The sequence below is a fragment of the Mobula birostris genome, chromosome 1, assembly GCF_030028105.1.
Source record: "Mobula birostris isolate sMobBir1 chromosome 1, sMobBir1.hap1, whole genome shotgun sequence".
Classification (NCBI taxonomy): Eukaryota; Metazoa; Chordata; class Chondrichthyes; order Myliobatiformes; family Myliobatidae; genus Mobula; species Mobula birostris.
Window position 1 is genome coordinate 223,381,411 of NC_092370.1, and position 16,623 is coordinate 223,398,033.

The following is a 16,623-nucleotide window of genomic DNA, read 5'->3' on the forward strand; positions in this document are numbered from 1 at the left end:
AATTAGGCCATTTGGCTCATCGAGTCTGCTCCGCCATTTCATCGTGGTTGATCCATTTTCTTCTCAGCCCCAAACTCCTGTCTTCTCCCCGTATCCCCTCATGCCCTGACCGATCAAGAACCTATCAAACTCTGCCTTAAATATATATAATGACCTGGCCTGTGGCAATGAATTCCACAATTTCACCACTCTGGCTAAAGAAATTCCTCCTCACCGCCATTCTAAATGGACGTCCCTCTATTCTGAGGCTGTCCTCTGGTCTTAGTCTCCCCCACTATAGGAAACATTCTCTCCACATCCAGTCTATATTTCACTATTCGATAGGTTTCAATGAGATCCCCTCATTATTCTGAATTCCAGTGAGTACAGGCCTGGAGCCATCAAATCCTCCTCATATGATAAGCCTTTCAATCCCAGAATAATTTTCATGAATCTTCTTTGAACCCTCTCTAATGACAACACATCCTTTCTTAGAAAGGGGCCCAAAACTTCTCACAATACCCTTCATTCCCTCTCTCTGCCTCCTGCCAATCAGCCACTGCTTTACCCATGCTAGAATCTTTCCTGTAATACCACGGGCTCGTAGCTTGTTAAGCAGCCTCATGTGTGGCACCTTATCAAAGGCCCTCTGAAAATCCAAGTACACAACATCAAGCGATTCTCCTTTGTCTACCCTGCTTGTTACTTCTTCGAAGAATTCTAACAGATTTATCAGGCACAATTTTCCCTTAAGGAGCTCGTGCTGACTTCACCCTGTTTTATTATGTGCCTCCAAGTACCTCAAAACCACATTTTTAACAATCGATCCACACCTTCCCAACCACTGAGGTCAGACTAACTGGCCTATAATTTCCTTTCTTCTGCCTCTCTCTCTTCTTGAAGAGTGGAGTGACATTTGCAATTTTTCACTACTCAGGAACCATGCCAGAATTCATTGATTCTTAAAAGATCAATACTAATGCCTCCACAGTCTTTTCAGCTACCTCTTTCAGTACCCTGGGGTGTAGACCATCTGGTCCAGGTGACTTATCTACCTTCAGATCTTTCAGTTTCCCAAGTACCTTCTCCCTAGTAATAGCAACTGCACTCACTTCTACCCCCCTGATACTCTCGAACTTCCGTCAAACTGCTAGTGTCTTCCACAGTGAAGACTGAAGCAAAATACTTATTCAGTTCATCTGCCATTTTCTTGTCCCTCATTACTACCTCTCCAGCATCATTTTCCAGTCATCTGATTTCTATTCTCGCCAATCTTTTACACTTATTTAAACTTCTGGAATCTCTTTTAGTATCATTGGCTAGCTTACCTTTGTATTCCATCTTTTCCTTCTTTATTACCATTTTAGTTGCCTTCTGTTGATTTTTAAAAGCTTCCCAGTCCCCTAACTTCCCAATAATTTTTGTCCTATTATATGCCTTCAATTAGTTTTTTATGTTGGCTTTGACTTCCCTTGTCAGCCACGGTTGAAGCATCCTGCCTTTAAAATACTTCTTCTTTGGGATGTATCTATCCTGCACCTTCCGAATTGCTCCCCAAAACTCCAGCCATTGCTGCTCCATTGTCATCCCTGCTAGTGTTCCCTTCCAATCAATTTTGGCCAGCTCCTCTCTCATGCCTCTGTAATTCCCTTTACTCCACTGTAATACTGATACATCTAACTTTAGCTTCTCCTCCTGAAATTGCAGAGTGAGTTCTATTATATTTTGATTACTGTCTCCTAAGGGTTCATATATCTTAAGCTCTCTAATCAGTTCTGGATCATTTCACAATACCCAGCCCCAAATAGCTGATTCGCTAATGTGCTTAACCATGAGCTGCTCTAAAAAGCCATCTCTTAGGCATTCTACAATTTTCCTCTCTTAGGATCCAGCACCACCCTTATTTTCCCAATCTAACTGCATATTGAAATCCCTTTTGACATGCATTATCTATCTGCTGTTGTAATTTGTAGACCACTCCTTTGCTACTGTTGGAGGCCTGTATATAACTGCCATCAGGGTCTTTTTTACCTTTGCAATTCCTTAACTCTACCCACAATGATTCTATACCTTCTGATCCTATGTCACTTCTTTCTCATCATCATCATCAGGTGCCGTGCCCAGTTTGAGCTTTGACTGCCATGGCCCACACACTCCTGTTTTTGGTCAAGTGGATCAATTCATTGGTATTCATTTCCAGTGCTCTGGCTGCTGTCCCCATCATCATTTGTCTTTGTCTTCCTCTTGCTTCCTTCCCTTCAATCTTTCCCTCTTCCCTTCAATCTTTCCCATAATTACCGTGCATTCTAACTCCTCTTTCTTAATCACATTTCCAATGAAGTCACGTTGCTTTTTCATGATCTCATACATTATTTCTCTTTTTGTGTTTGCTCTGTTCATGACATCCTCGTTAGATATTCGTTTCATCCATGATATTCTTTGCATCCTCCTCAAAAACCACACCTCTGCTGCTACAATTTGTTTCCTCATGTTACTAGATATTGTCCAGCATTCTGAGCCATATAACATAACTGGGTAAACGTAACATTTCAGTACTCTGAGGCGGGTTGTCATGTCTAGTTTAGTATTAGTCAGTATACTCTTCATTCTCGTAAAGGTGTCTTTTGCCATCCCTATTCTTCTTTTGATGTCCAAGTCGCACCTGCCATCTGATGTCACCCAGCTTCCTAAGTGGCAAAAGTTCTGTATTTATTTTATGTCTTAGCCATTTATTCTCAGCCTGCAGATAGGATTCTCCTTCTTTTTGGATATCACCATACATTCTGTCTTTTTGCAATTGATAGATAGACCCATTTTTGCCCTTTCTTCAACAATTATATCAATTAAGTTTTGTAGTTCATCCTCTGTACTTGCAATTAACACAATGTCATCTGCATATCTAAAGTTATTGATGTTTTCACCACCAACTTTGATTCCCAAGATGTCTCTTATTTTTTGTAATATTGTTTCACTGTACACATTAAATAAATCAGGGGAGAAAACACACCCCTGTCTAACGCCTCTCTTGATTTTCGTAAATTGACTCACTTCTCCATCTATTCTTACAGCGGCGGTTTGTTCCCAGTACAGATTTCTGATTAGGTGGAGGTCTTTCAAATCTAGATCTGGAGTTTTCTGTAATATTTCAAATAACTTATTGTGCTTCACTTTATCAAATGCTTTTGTGCAGTCAATTAAACAAACAATATTTTTGCGCTTGAATAGCTCGTTCTGATAGTATCCTTAACATCAATATTGCATTTCCTGTACCTTTGTCTTTCACAAAACCACATTGTTCTTTGCCTATTTCAGCTTGTATCTTACTTTTAGTTCTTGTCATCAAAATTCTTAGAAGTATCTTGGTGATATGACTCATTAAACTGATGGTTCTATGTAATTCACATTCTATTGCTCCAGCTTTCTTAGGAAGAGTGATAAATACTGATTTTTTTCATCTCTTCTGGTATTATTCTAGTCTCATAAATATCATTGATTAAATCAGTAAGTTTTTCAATTCCATAATCTTCAAGGGCAATAATTTGGTCTAGTACTAATTCATCAGGACCTGCTGCCTTTCCTTTCTTCATCTTATTTATTGCATTACAAACTTCAGATTTTAAAATACTTGGACCTTCAATGTTTTTCTTAATTTCTGATTTTTCGCCTCGATCATCTTTAAACAATTCCTGAATATACTCAGCCCATCTGTTCATAATCTCGTCTTTTTCCATGATAATGGTACCGTCCTTTGCTTTCAAACATCCACCTGAAGAACATAGGAGCTTTTTACCAGTGATATTCTTGATTTGTTGATGTAACCTTTTTGGATCAGTAATAGGGATTCTTCCTATTTGCTCACATTCCTGGTTTAACCATTCTTCTTTGGCTTTTTGACATAAGCTTTTAACTTTTTTATCTAAGGACTTATATTCTATAGGATTTGCTTTCTTCTCTCTCCTTTCTTCCATTAGATTTTTGATTTCATCTGTCATCCATTTATTGTTTGTGCTTTTTTCTTTTTTAGGAATCACTGACTTTGCTGATTCTACCAAGGCATCCTTTGGGCACCTCTTTTTAATTATTTGATTTCATTTTTTTTACCAACGGAGCGCCACCACACCCCCCTCTGGCTTTCTGCCTGTCCTTTCAAAACAATGCATATTCTTGGATGTTAAGCTCCCAGCTATAATCTTCTTTCAGCTACAATTCAGTGATACCCATTTGTGGTCCAACTAGTCCATGCCAATCATGGTGTCCACCCAGTTAGTCCCAATTTACTCTGTTCATCCGTTAACGTCTAAGTCCCTTCCTTCCACATGCATATGCAAGTGCTTCTGAAATGATACCTTTGTCCCTGCCTCAGTCATTTCTTCTCATTCCATTTATTCCACCCTCCCCCCAACGTGAGTAGCCCCTCATGTCCCTTTTAAATCTTTCCCCTCTCACCCTAAACTTACGCCTTCTAGATCTGGTCTCCCTTATACTGGGGAAAAAACTGTTACTGTTGACCTAATCCATGCCTCTCATAATTTTAAACATCTCTCCTACGTTCTCCTACGTTCCAAGGAATAAAGACCTAACCTGGCCAACCTCTCCCGATACCTCAGGCCCTCTAATCCCAGCAATACCCTCGTAAATCTTTTTCTGTACTCTTTCCAGTTTAACCACATCTTTCCTATAACAGAATGACCAAAACTATACCCTGTAATCCGTGCAGCCTCGCCAACGACTTATAGAACTGCAACATAATGTTTAATGCCCTGACTGATGAAAGCCAGCGTTGTGCGTTGCCTGGGTGATAGAATGGGGCACTGGTACCTCCCAGTGGACATAAGGCAGTACTACATGGTCACTTGTCCAGTTCTCCATGTCCCAGGTTTGGTTTAGAATCAGAATCAGAATCAGGTTTAGTATCGCTGTCTTGTAGGACATAAAATTTGTTGTTTTGCTGCAGTAGAACAAAGACATAAAATTACCATAAATTACAAAAAAAATTGTGTTCATGTGGTTTTGGACCATTCGTTCAGAAATCTGATGGCAGAGGAGAAGAAGCTATTACTGAATCATCGAGTGTGTCTTTAGGCTCCTGTTCCTAGGTGAAGAAGAGGGCACATTCCAGACAGTGAGGGTCTTTCGTGAAGGATGCCGCCTTCAGGGCCCATCTCTTGCAGATGTCCTCAGTGGTGTGGAGGTTGTGCCTGTGATGGAGCTGGCTGAGTTTACAGCCCTCTGGGGCTTCCTGCAGTTCCCTGCATTGGAGCCCCCAATGCAACCAGTCAGAATGCCCTCCACCATGCATCTGTAGAAATCTGCCAGAGTCTGCTGTTATTGTCATATGTAGTAAGTCACAGAGAAAGGCTTTTGTTAGTATGCCATCCAGACAGATCATTCCATAGATAAATACCTCAAGGCAGTAAAAAGTAAAACAAAACGTAGAATATGGCGCAGTGCACAGGATGCTGGGGTCTCAGTAGGTCGGGCAGCATCTGTGCAGGAAGTTGGACAGTCAGTATTTCAGATCCAGGCTGTTCGTCTGAGTCACAGACACTGCTTGACCAGCGGAGTTCCTTTAGTGCTTTCTGAGTTGCTCCGGATTCCTGTATATCAAGTCTGTTGTGTCCTCACCACCCGGGGCATGTCCTCTTCTCATTACTACTGTCAGGGAGGAGGTACAGGAGCCTGAATGATTCAGGAACAACTTCTACCCCTTCACCATCAGATTTCTGAATGGATAATGAACACACAAACACTACCTCAATTTTTGCTTTCTTTCTACCGACTTATTTTACTATTTTCCTTATTACAAATTATAGTAATTTTTTATGCATTGCACTGTACTGCAGCTGCAAAACAACAAATTTCACCCCATACCGTACGTCAGTGATAATAAGTCTAGTTCTGATTCTTCAGAATGCAGTGCTACTCTTACAGACGGGTCCATTCAGGAGTTCTGATAACAGTGGGGATAGAGCCTGGTGGATTCTGTAAAAGGGAGAATGTCAGGGTGGGTGGGGTACTTGATCGTGTTGGCTGCTTTCCCAAGCTGTGTTCCGTCCACACTGTTCTACAGGTCAGAATGCTGACGTATGACTGTATTTTTTGGCTGAGAAAGATCACCAACCACACCCTAACCCTTCAGTGTCATCACGAGGACATGAGGAGGTGGGATGGACACGTGATGAGAGGAGAGGCCAACTCCATCATTAAGACAGCACTTCATTGGACCCCTGAAGGGAAGAGGGAACACAGGAGACCAAAGACAACTTGGTGCCATTCCGCAGAGGCAGAAATGAGGACCCTGACCCACGCCTGGGACACAAGAGAGAAGATGGCCAAGGACAGACAGAGGTGGAGGACCTTCACTGCTGCCCGAAGTGCCAGCGACATAACGGACAGTAAGTAACTTACTGACTTTCCCAAGCTGAGGCTGTAAGTGATTGTTTTTTGCAAAGGAAGCACAGGGCCCTATGAAGGGTCTTGGGCCAAACCATCAACCGATTATTTGCCTCCAAAGATGCTACCTGAACTGTTGAGTTCCTCCAGCATTTTGTGTGTATTATTCAAGACCCAACTGCTTCCCTGAACACGGGGAAGACCAGAGTGTTGAAGGGAAGACCAGGGTGTTGAAGGGAAGACCAGGGTGTTGAAGGGAAGATCAGGGATGTTCTTGCAGAACTCTGGTCAATATAGATCCCTCAACTTGGAGTACTGAAATTGATATGCCAGACTTTTGTTCCAATTATGTAGGGTCCTGAGATTAGCAGCTGGAGTACTTCACCAGGTATGATCTCCCTACCGAGGGACGTGATAGAGGGAGTAGGACACAGGATTGCAGGTTGTGGGGGTCATCCTTTGAGGAGTGTGAGGTGTTGCACTTTGAGAGGTCAAAGACCAAAGATTGAAGCTCATAGGTCAATTGGAAGTCTGTGGAAGCCTTGGTCGTTGTGTTTCTGTGAATCTGCTGGGGAGGTTGAAGCTCAATGTCTGTGAATCCCTGAGTCTGCTGGAGGCTGAACACAGCCTGTCCCCAGTTGGAAAATTGTGTGTGTGTATGAGTGTGTGTGAGTGGGAGAGTGAGTGTGTGTATGAGTGAATGAGTGCATGTATGTGTGCATGAGAGTGTGTGTGTGTGGGTGAAAGTGTGTGTGTGTGTGTGTGTGTGTGTGTGTGTGTGGGTGAAAGTGTGTGTGTGTGTGTGTGTGTGTGTGTGTGTGTGTGAGAAATGGGGCTTGTTTTGCTGTTGTTATTGTGTTGTCATTTGTGTGTGTGTGTGTGAGTTTGTCCGTGTGTGTGCGTGAGAGCGTGAATGTGTGTGTGCACGTGAGAGAGTGAGAGTGTGTGTGAGAGAGAGAAATGGGGCTTGTTTTGCTGTTGTTATTGTGTTGTCATGTGTGTGTGTGTGTGTGAGTTTGTCCGTGTGTGTGCGTGAGAGCGTGAATGTGTGTGTGCACGTGAGAGAGTGAGAGTGTGTGTGAGAGAGAGAAATGGGGCTTGTTTTGCTGTTGTTATTGTGTTGTCATGTGTGTGTGTGTGTGTGTGTGTGTGTGTGTGTGTGTGCGTGCGCGTGCGTGTGAGAGAGTAAGTGAGTCTGTGTGTGTGTGTGTGTGTGTGTGTGTGAGAGAGAGAGAGAGGGAGATTGTTTTGCTGTTTGTTATCGTGTTGTAGCTTGTTGTGTTCTGTGTTGCTCTGCTGAACATGGTGTGCAGGTTATATTGGCACCGGAATGTGTGGTGACACTTGCCGGCTGCCCCCAGCACATCCTTAGATCGTGCTGTGCTGTTAACACACATGACACATTTCACTGTACGTGTGGATAAGTGAATCTGGATCTGATTGTGATTCTAACCTGAAATGTTTGCGAAGAAAAGGAATTTCAGGTCGTATATTGTATATATTTCTCTGACATTAAATGTACATATTGAAATAAAAGGAGCAAGAGTAGAGTCAATGGTGGGCCTTTTAATGGCTTTGAGGTGCAGAGGCAACTTCTGGTCCAGATCCACGGTTCACTGAAAGTGACTCTGCAAGTGGATAAGGTGAAAACGAAGGCAGACGGCACACTAGAAAATATAGCACAGAAACAGGCCATTCGGCCCATCCAGTCCATACCAAAAAAATTAAACTGCCTGCACCCATCAACTTGCACCTGGACCATGGCCCTCCATACCCCTACCATCCATGTACCTTTCCGAACTTCTCTCAAACATTGAAGTCGAGCTCACATCCACCACTTTCCCTGGCAGCTCATTCCACACCCTCACAACCCATTTCATGTTCCCCTTGAACTTTTCACCTTTCATCCTTAACCCATGACCTCTGGTTCTCCCACCCAAACACTGGAAAAAGTCTGGGTGCTGAGTATCAGAGTAAGGAGGTCATGCTGCAGCCCTGTCAAATTTTAGTCGGAATGCAGTTGGAGTGCTGCGTGCAGTCCTGGTCTCTGTCATTACGGGGACGGCGGGAAGGCTGCAGGAGAGGCTGACCAGCATGCTGACAAATAAGAGGGGATGAGCTGTAAGGAGGAGTTGGAGAAACTTGGGTGGTTCATTGTGACAGTATCAGAGGCAGAGGGGAGACCAGATTGAGGCTTTACAATTACGGGAGGCATAGATAAGATACACAGTCAGTCTCTTCCCCAGGGTAGAAATGTCAAACACCAGAGGAAACCAGAGGGAGGTGATGAGCAGCAGAGAAGAAGAGAAGGGGTGAGAGGAGAACAACAATGGTGAATCAGAAATTAGAGAATGGTGGGGGTGAGGGTGGGGAATTACCGGTAGTTAGTGAAATCAATGAGGTGTTGTTAAGTTCAGAAGAGTTCATTCTCTCCTCAGCTGCCCATCCCCTCCCTCGGGCGGCCTCCTTCCCTTTCTTCCATGGTCGACTGTCAGCTCCTATCAGATTCCTTCTTCTTCAGCCCTTTACCCTTTCCACCTATCACCTTCCAGCTTACTTCAAGCTCCCTCCACCCACCCACCTTCCCCCTCAACTGGTTTCACCTGGCACCTGCCAATTTGTGCTTCTCCTTCCTCACCTTCTTATTCTGGCATCGTTCCTGTCTTGGCCCCGAATATCGATTGTTTATTCCTCTCCATAGGCACCGTCTGACCTGCTGAGATCCTCCAGCATTTTGTGTGTGTTATTCAAGAGTTGCAGCATTGGCAGAATCTCTGTGTTTACAAAGTACTCCAGGTGTGGTCTCACCAGGGGCCTGTATAATTGCTATGAGACTTCCATATTCCGATAATCATAGTCTCTTGTTCTAAAGGCAAACATACCATTTGCCCACTTAATCACTTGTCTCGCCTGAATTTTTTTTACTTATTGAGACACAGCACAGAGTAGGCCTCGTGGCCTTTCAAGCCACCCCCCCCCCGTGACCCTCGATTTAACTCTGGCCTAATCAGAGACGATTTACAATGACCAATTAGCCTACCCATCAGTACACCTTTGGGATGTGGGAGGAAACTGGAGCTCCCGGAGGAAACCCACGCGGTCACAGGGAGAACGTACAAACTCCTCAGACAGCAGTAGGAACTAACCCTGGATCCCCGGTACAATATGCATTACGCTACGGGGCCACCCCATGTCGACTTTCTGTAACACGTGAACAACCACTCACAGCTCCCTATGAACATGAACACTATCCGATCCCTCATGACCTCCCTTTTCTCCCCTCCCCAGCCCTTTCTGCTTCTTTCCTCCCTACCCTTCCTCTCCCTACTCCATCTGCTCCCCCAGTCCTTCCCCCTCCACTCCTCTCGTCAACCTGCCCTCTCTTCACCTCAACCTCCCCTCTCTTCATCTCCCCATTCCCCTCCCCACATTCCCTCCCACCCTCCCAGTCCCTTCCACCCGCCCCACACCTCTGTTCTACCCTCCACATCCCTCAACTCTTCCCACTGTCCCTCTTCTCCCTACCCCTTCCTGCTCCTATCCGCTCACTCCTGTCCCCTTTCCCTCCCTCCTCTCCCCTTCTCTTATCCTCTCCTCTCCCCTTTTCTCCCTTCTCTCCAGCTCCCACTCCCCTCCCTTCCTCCTTACCACACTCTCCTCTCCTCCTCCTTCCCCTACTCCCCTCCCTCCTCTCCTGGGAGGCAGGATGCATGATTTCCCCAACGGAAGACCCGCCTGCAGTTTGTATGGAGGCCCAGCAGAGGGAGCCGCGGGACCACACGCTCCCAGGAATGCCCTTGTTCACTGCTCCGGCGTCCCAGGCTGAGAGACAACAGACAGACATACACACCAGCTGTCTGCTACAGTTCTGTGTGCTCTGGCTGTCAACCACACAGAGAACACAGAATGTGGAACAGTACAGCGCATGATCAGATTTATTTATCACAAGTACATGCAGTGAAACGCAAACAACAGGAATTCTGCAGATGCTAGAAATTCAAGCAACACACATAAAAGTTGCTGGTGAACGCAGCAGGCCAGGCAGCATCTCTAGGAAGAGGTGCAGTCAACATTTCAGGCCGAGACCCTTTTATGTGTGTTACATGCAGTGAAACATGTTGTTTGCATTAACAACCAACAAAATCTAGAGATGTGCAGGGGACAGCTCACAAATGTCACCACACATTCCAGTGCCAATGTAGCACGTCCACAATATTCAGCAGAACAACACAAGTAAGAACAACAATGAAACAATACAGAAAGAGCAGCCCATCCACCCACTCACACACACAGACACAGAGAGGCCTCTAATCCTAGGCCAGGCCACCTCCAGTCCTTGGCCCTGGGCTCTCAGACTCACACACACGCCGAACTGGGGGTGGGGGGGGGGGCGTCACTAGTCCTCGTCCTCAGGGTCTACGGGCTAAAGAAGTTGGGCACGTCCCCCCGTCAGCTCTTACCAATTTTTACTGAAGCACTGTGGAAAGCATTCTGTCTGGATGTACCATGGCTTGGTACGGCAATTGCTCTGCGCATGACTGCAAGAAAATGCAGTGTTGTAGTCACAGCTCAGCACATCCCGGGAACCAGCCTCCCCTCCATGGCCTCTGTCTACACTTCCCACTGTCTCAGTAAAGCAGCCGACGTAATCAAAGACCCCACCCACCCCAGACATTCTCTCTTCTCCCCTCTCCCGTCGGGCAGAAGACCTGAAAGCCTGAAAGCACGTACCACCAGGCTCAAGGACATTTCCTATCCTGTTGATATCAGTCACTTGAATGGCCCTTCTTGTACTAAAAGTTGGAATTGACCTCACAATCTGCCTCGTAATGATCTTGCACTTTGTTGTCTACCTGCACTGCACTTTTACAGTAGCCTTTACACTTTACTCTGCATGGTTATCGTTTTACCCTATTTTACCTTACATTAGATTATGAGGACACGCAGTCCTCTTTTATTGTCATTTAGTAACGCATGCATTAAGAAATGATACAATATTTCCTCCGATGTGATATCACAAAACACAGGACAGACCAAGACTGAAAAAACTGACAAAACCACATAATTATAACATATAGTTACAACAGTGCACAATACCATAACTTGATGAAGAAAGTCCGTGAGCACAGTAAAAAGTTCAAAGTCTCTCAAATGTCCCACATCTCACGCAGAAGGGAGAAGGAAGAAAAACTCTCCCTGCCATGCCCGACCACAGTCTGACTCTGAGTCATCCGAAAACTTTGAGCCTCCGATCAGCTCTCCGACGCCGAGTACCGAGCACCATCCCTATCCGAGCGATTCGACCTCAATCTCGGTTGCCAACAGCAGGCAAAGCCGAGGATTTTGAGGCCTTCCCTCCGGAAGATTCACGATCGCGCAGTAACGAAAGCAGCAAACAGGCGTTTCAGAAATTTCTCCAGATGTTCCTCTGTGCTTTCACGTCTGTCTCCATCAAATCACGGCCCCTATTTAGTGGATACATTATCAGTTTTCACCGGAGAGCTGTGCACGCGCAGCGCACTTTTCTCTCTCCTCCCATTCCTGTTCATATGCACTGCATATGAACAGCATGCAATGCAAGCTTTTCACTGTATCTGACAATAAAGTCATTAAGCACTATAGCACAGAAGGCCTTTCTGCCCATCTAGTCCATGCTGAACTGTTATTTTGCCGAGTCCCATCAAACTGCACCCAGATCATAGCCCTCCACATCCCTCCCATCCACGTACTTATCCAAATTTCTCTTTAATGTAGAAATCAAACCCAATCCAGCACATCTGCTGGCTGCTCATTCCTTACCCTCATCACTCCCTGAATGAAGATGATCCCACCTCATGTTCCCCATTAACATTTCACCTTTCACCCTTAACCGATCACCTCTAGTTCTAGTTCTCAGTTCTCAGTGGGAAAACCCACCATAATTTTGTAGTCCTCTATCAAATCTCGCTTCATCCTCCTATGCTCCAGGGAATAAAATCCTAACCTACTCAACCCTTCTCTAACACAAGGAATTCTGCAGATGCTGAAAATTCAAGCAACACACATCAAAGTTGCTGGTGAACGCAGCAGGCCAGGCAGCATCTCTAGGAAGAGGTACAGTCGACGTTTCGGGCCGAGTCAGTTAGTCCTGACGAAGGGTCTCGGCCCAAAACGTCGACTGTACCTCTTCCTAGAGATGCTGCCTGGTCTGCTGCATTCACCAGCAACTGTGATGTGTGTTGCAGCCCTTCTCTAACTCAAGTCCTCAAGTTCCGGCAACAACCTTGTAAATTTTTTCTGTATTAGAATTTTATTGATACCTTTCCTAGGTGGGTGACCAGAACAGCAGACAATAAGTATTCCAAATACCAAAACCAATACTAATACCCAGCATGTGGTTGAGTGACAGGTTTATAAACAGTCAATTAGGAGCAGGAGCCATTTTAGGTCGTCACCACCACTCGACAAGATCGTGACTGATCTGATTATAAACTCAACTCCACACTCCTGACCTCCCAATCCATTGTTTACCAAGGCTATCTACCCTGCATTAAAAACTTCTGCATCCACCACTCCCCAAGGAAGAAAGTTCCAAAGACTCACCACCTTCTGAAAGAAAAATACTCACTCATTTCATCTGCCTTGTTGGTGAACCTTTACTTTTAAACTGTGGCCACTTCCACACGCCCTTTTTGAAAATAAAAGCCAATATTGCTGGAAATATTTCACAAGACAGACCACATCAGTGGGAAGGGAAACAGATTAGTGTTCCGGGCTGCAGACTCTTTCTTTGCTCTGAACCATTCACTTTGTTTCTCTTCCCACGGGTGCTGTCTGACCTGCTGAGTGTTTCCAGCATTTTCTGTTTTTATTCAGGTTTCCTGCATTTGCAGTTTTCTTTTATTGATTTTCTTTGCCACCACCCCATTTCCAGATTTGCTTACTTTATGACAGAGAGAGACCACTCAGCCTATCGGGCTCTGCCATCTCCTACAAAGCAAGCCCATTTTCTCTTGCCCTCTGTTTCTCTGTGACCCCATATTTTACTCTCACCCCATCAATTCCCCCCCGCACCCCACAGATTCCACCCCTCACCCACACAATAGGGGAGAATTTACAGCATCCAAATAACCTGCCCACCTATGGAATGTGAGAGGAAATCAAAGCACAAGGGGGAAACCCATGTAGGAAATCGGAATTTTCTAGTCAAGATGTTGCCAGCGTACAATGCTCCCTTGGTTGATGTCTTCCAGATAGCTCACAAAAATGTCTCCTTTACTTCTTTTACATATGTTTTTCACCATAAATGTGTTCCTGGGACTGCTAGAGCCTGCGGTTTACAGTTTGGAGATGGATTGAGTGATTCAGCACTTACGCGCTCGATTTGGGAAGCGTGTAAGATTGATAAGGGTAGGACAATGGATGTTGTCTGCAGAGATTCTAGTGAGGTTTTTGCCGATGTCTCTCATAGGAGATTAATCCAGAAGATTAAGATGCATGGGATCTCCGGATGGCCTCGAGGTGAAGGAGCTTAGAGACAGGACGTGAGCTGATGTTTGACTCCATTTTGCCGATTAAAGTGTCTGGGAGGATTGAGATATCAAGGTGAATGCGAAAGGCAAGCGAGATTTCAGCACCGACTGCCCGCTTTTTGATCACTGCCAGAGATGGGGTCTGTGAGCGGCCTATCGCTGTGTGGCTCGCTGTGGCAGGTGGGTAGGCCTCTCTGCCGCGTGTGGTTTCCCTCTCTGTCGATGATGTTGGTGATGCAGAGGACATTACCGTAGTTCTATACTGTTGCATTTATAGATTGTGGAATTTTTCAGACTTATGGTTTTTATATTCTGTGTTTTTCAACCGTTCCTTTTCCGTTTTGTCGTGTGAAGGGAGGAGGTTTGAGGTTTGACTTTCTCGTTGCATTTTTTGTGGGGGAGAAGAGGTTTGGGGGTTGATGATCGGGATGCCGTTCTCTGTTGTACGGGGGGGGGCTGGTTTGATGTTGTTCTCTGAACGACTTTCATGTCCTTTCTTTGTTTCATGGCTATCTGGAGAAGACGAATCTCAGAGTTGAATATGGATACATACTTTGATAGTAAATGAACCTTTAAACCTTTTTGAAAGTAAATCAAAAACCCCCTAAAATAATCCCTCCTACCTGCACAATGTCCATATCTCTCCAACATCCTCACATTCATGTGCCAACCTAAATGTCTCTTAAAAACCTCCAATGCATTTGCCTCTACCACCACACCAGACAGTGCACTCCATGCATCCACCACACTCTGAGTAAAAAACACTTACCCCTCACAGCCCCTTTGAACCGACCTCCTCTCACCTTCAATGCATGCCCTCTGGTATTTAACATTTCAACCCTGGGAAAAAAATACCACCTGCCTACTCTAACTATGCCTCTCATATGCTTATAAACCTCCATCAGATTTCCCCTTAGCCTCCGTCACTCCAAAGGAAACAAACCAAGTTTACTAGCCTCTCATGATAGTACATGCCCTCCGAACCAGGCAGCATCCTGGTAAACCCCTTCTGCACCCTCTCCAAAGCCTCAACATCTTTGCTACAGTGAGGCAGCCAGAACTGTACTAAATACTCCTAATGTTGTCTAGCCAGAGTTTTATAAAGTTCCAACATAACCTCGACTTTTGAACTTGCTGCCTTGACTAATAAAAGCGAGCATTCCATAAGCCTTCATAACCACTCTATCCACCTGTACAGCCAATTTCAAGGAGCAATGAACTTGGATCCCAAGATCCCTCTGCTCAGCAACAACAATAAGGATCATACCCTTGACAGCGTACTGTGTCCTTGCATTCGCCCTACTGAGATGCAACACCTCATATTTAACTGGGCTAAACTCCATCTTCCATTTCTGTACCCATATCTGCAACTGATCTATATCATGCTGTATTCTTTACCGGTCTTCTACACAATCCACAACTCCACCAATCTTGGTATCATCCACAAACCTACTAACCCACCCAACTACGTTTTCATTCTGGCCACTTATATACATCACAGACAGCAGAGGTCCCAGCACAGATCCCTGTGGATCTCCACTAATTACAGACCTCCAGCTTGAATTAGCCCCTTCAACCACCACCCTGTCTCTTCTATGTGCAAGCTAGTTCTGAATCCAAACAGCCAATTTGCCGGAGATCCCATGTATCTTAATCTTCCGGATTAATCTCCTATGAGAGACATTGACAAAAACCTTACTAGAATCTATGTAGACAACATCCATTGTCCTACCCTTATCAATCTCTCTCTGCACCTTGTCAAAAAACAATCATGTTGGTAAGGTACAATCTGCCCCACACAAAGCTATGCTGACTCTCCCTAATTAGGCCATGGGTGTCCAAATGCTCATACATCCTATCCCTAAGAATTTTCTCCAGCAATTTCCCTACATATAATGCCCAGGATTTTGTCTTGTTCCCTCCTTGAATAAACGTACAACATTTGCCACTCGCCTATCTACTGGGACCTTGCCTGTGGCTAGAGAGGACATGGAAATACTGGCCAAGGGCCCAGCAATCTCGACTCGTGCCTCCTTCAATAACCCGGGGTAAAACGTGGGGACTTAACCACCTTAATACCCATTAGGAGGCCCAACACTCTCCTCCTTGACCTCTAAATGCCCTGACGTATTTATATACTCAGCACTGTCTCCTGGTCCTCCATATCCTTTTCTTTGGTAAACACCAAAGCAAACTTCTCATTAAGTACCTCACCCACATTCTCCACATCCAAGCAAATGTTCTCCTCTTTATCCTTGGGTGGTCCTACCCTCTCCCTAGTTATCATCTTGCTCTTCATGTATGTACAGAATGCCTTGGGATTCATGTTGATGCAAGGACTTTTCAAGGTCCTTCCTGTCTTTCCTAATTCCCTTCCTTAATTCTTTTCTGGTTTCTTTCTACTCCTCATGTGCTCCATTTGATCCTAACTTCTGACGCTTTATATACTTTTCCTTTTCCTTCCTGACTAACTTCATCACCTCTCTGGACCTGCCATCCTGCCAAAGGGTTTTGGTCCAAAACATCGACTGTACTCTTTTCCATAGATGCTGCCTGGCCTGCTGAGTTCCTCCAGCATTTTGTGTGTGTTCCACTCTGGACCTCCCAGGTTCTCAAATCTTTTCATCCCTGTCCTTTCTTCTAACAGAGCACCTTTCCTGTACTCTGTGTAATTGATCTTTCAACACTCTCCACATGTCTGATGTGGACTTGCCAGAAAAAATGTGTTCCCAATTAACTC

At 45.0% G+C, this 16,623-nt stretch overlaps 1 protein-coding gene across 1 annotated transcript in view; it reads left to right on the plus strand.

Annotated features, from left to right (window-relative positions):
• The first annotated feature begins 6,353 nt into the window (after positions 1-6,353).
• nudt14 (nudix (nucleoside diphosphate linked moiety X)-type motif 14) overlaps positions 6,354-16,623 on the plus strand; it is a 198,750-nt gene continuing 188,480 nt past the window's right edge. Inside the window, exon 1 of the mRNA XM_072272442.1 lies at positions 6,354-6,374. The gene's annotated coding sequence lies outside the window, so the exon portion shown is untranslated. The remainder of the gene's footprint in view (positions 6,375-16,623) is intronic.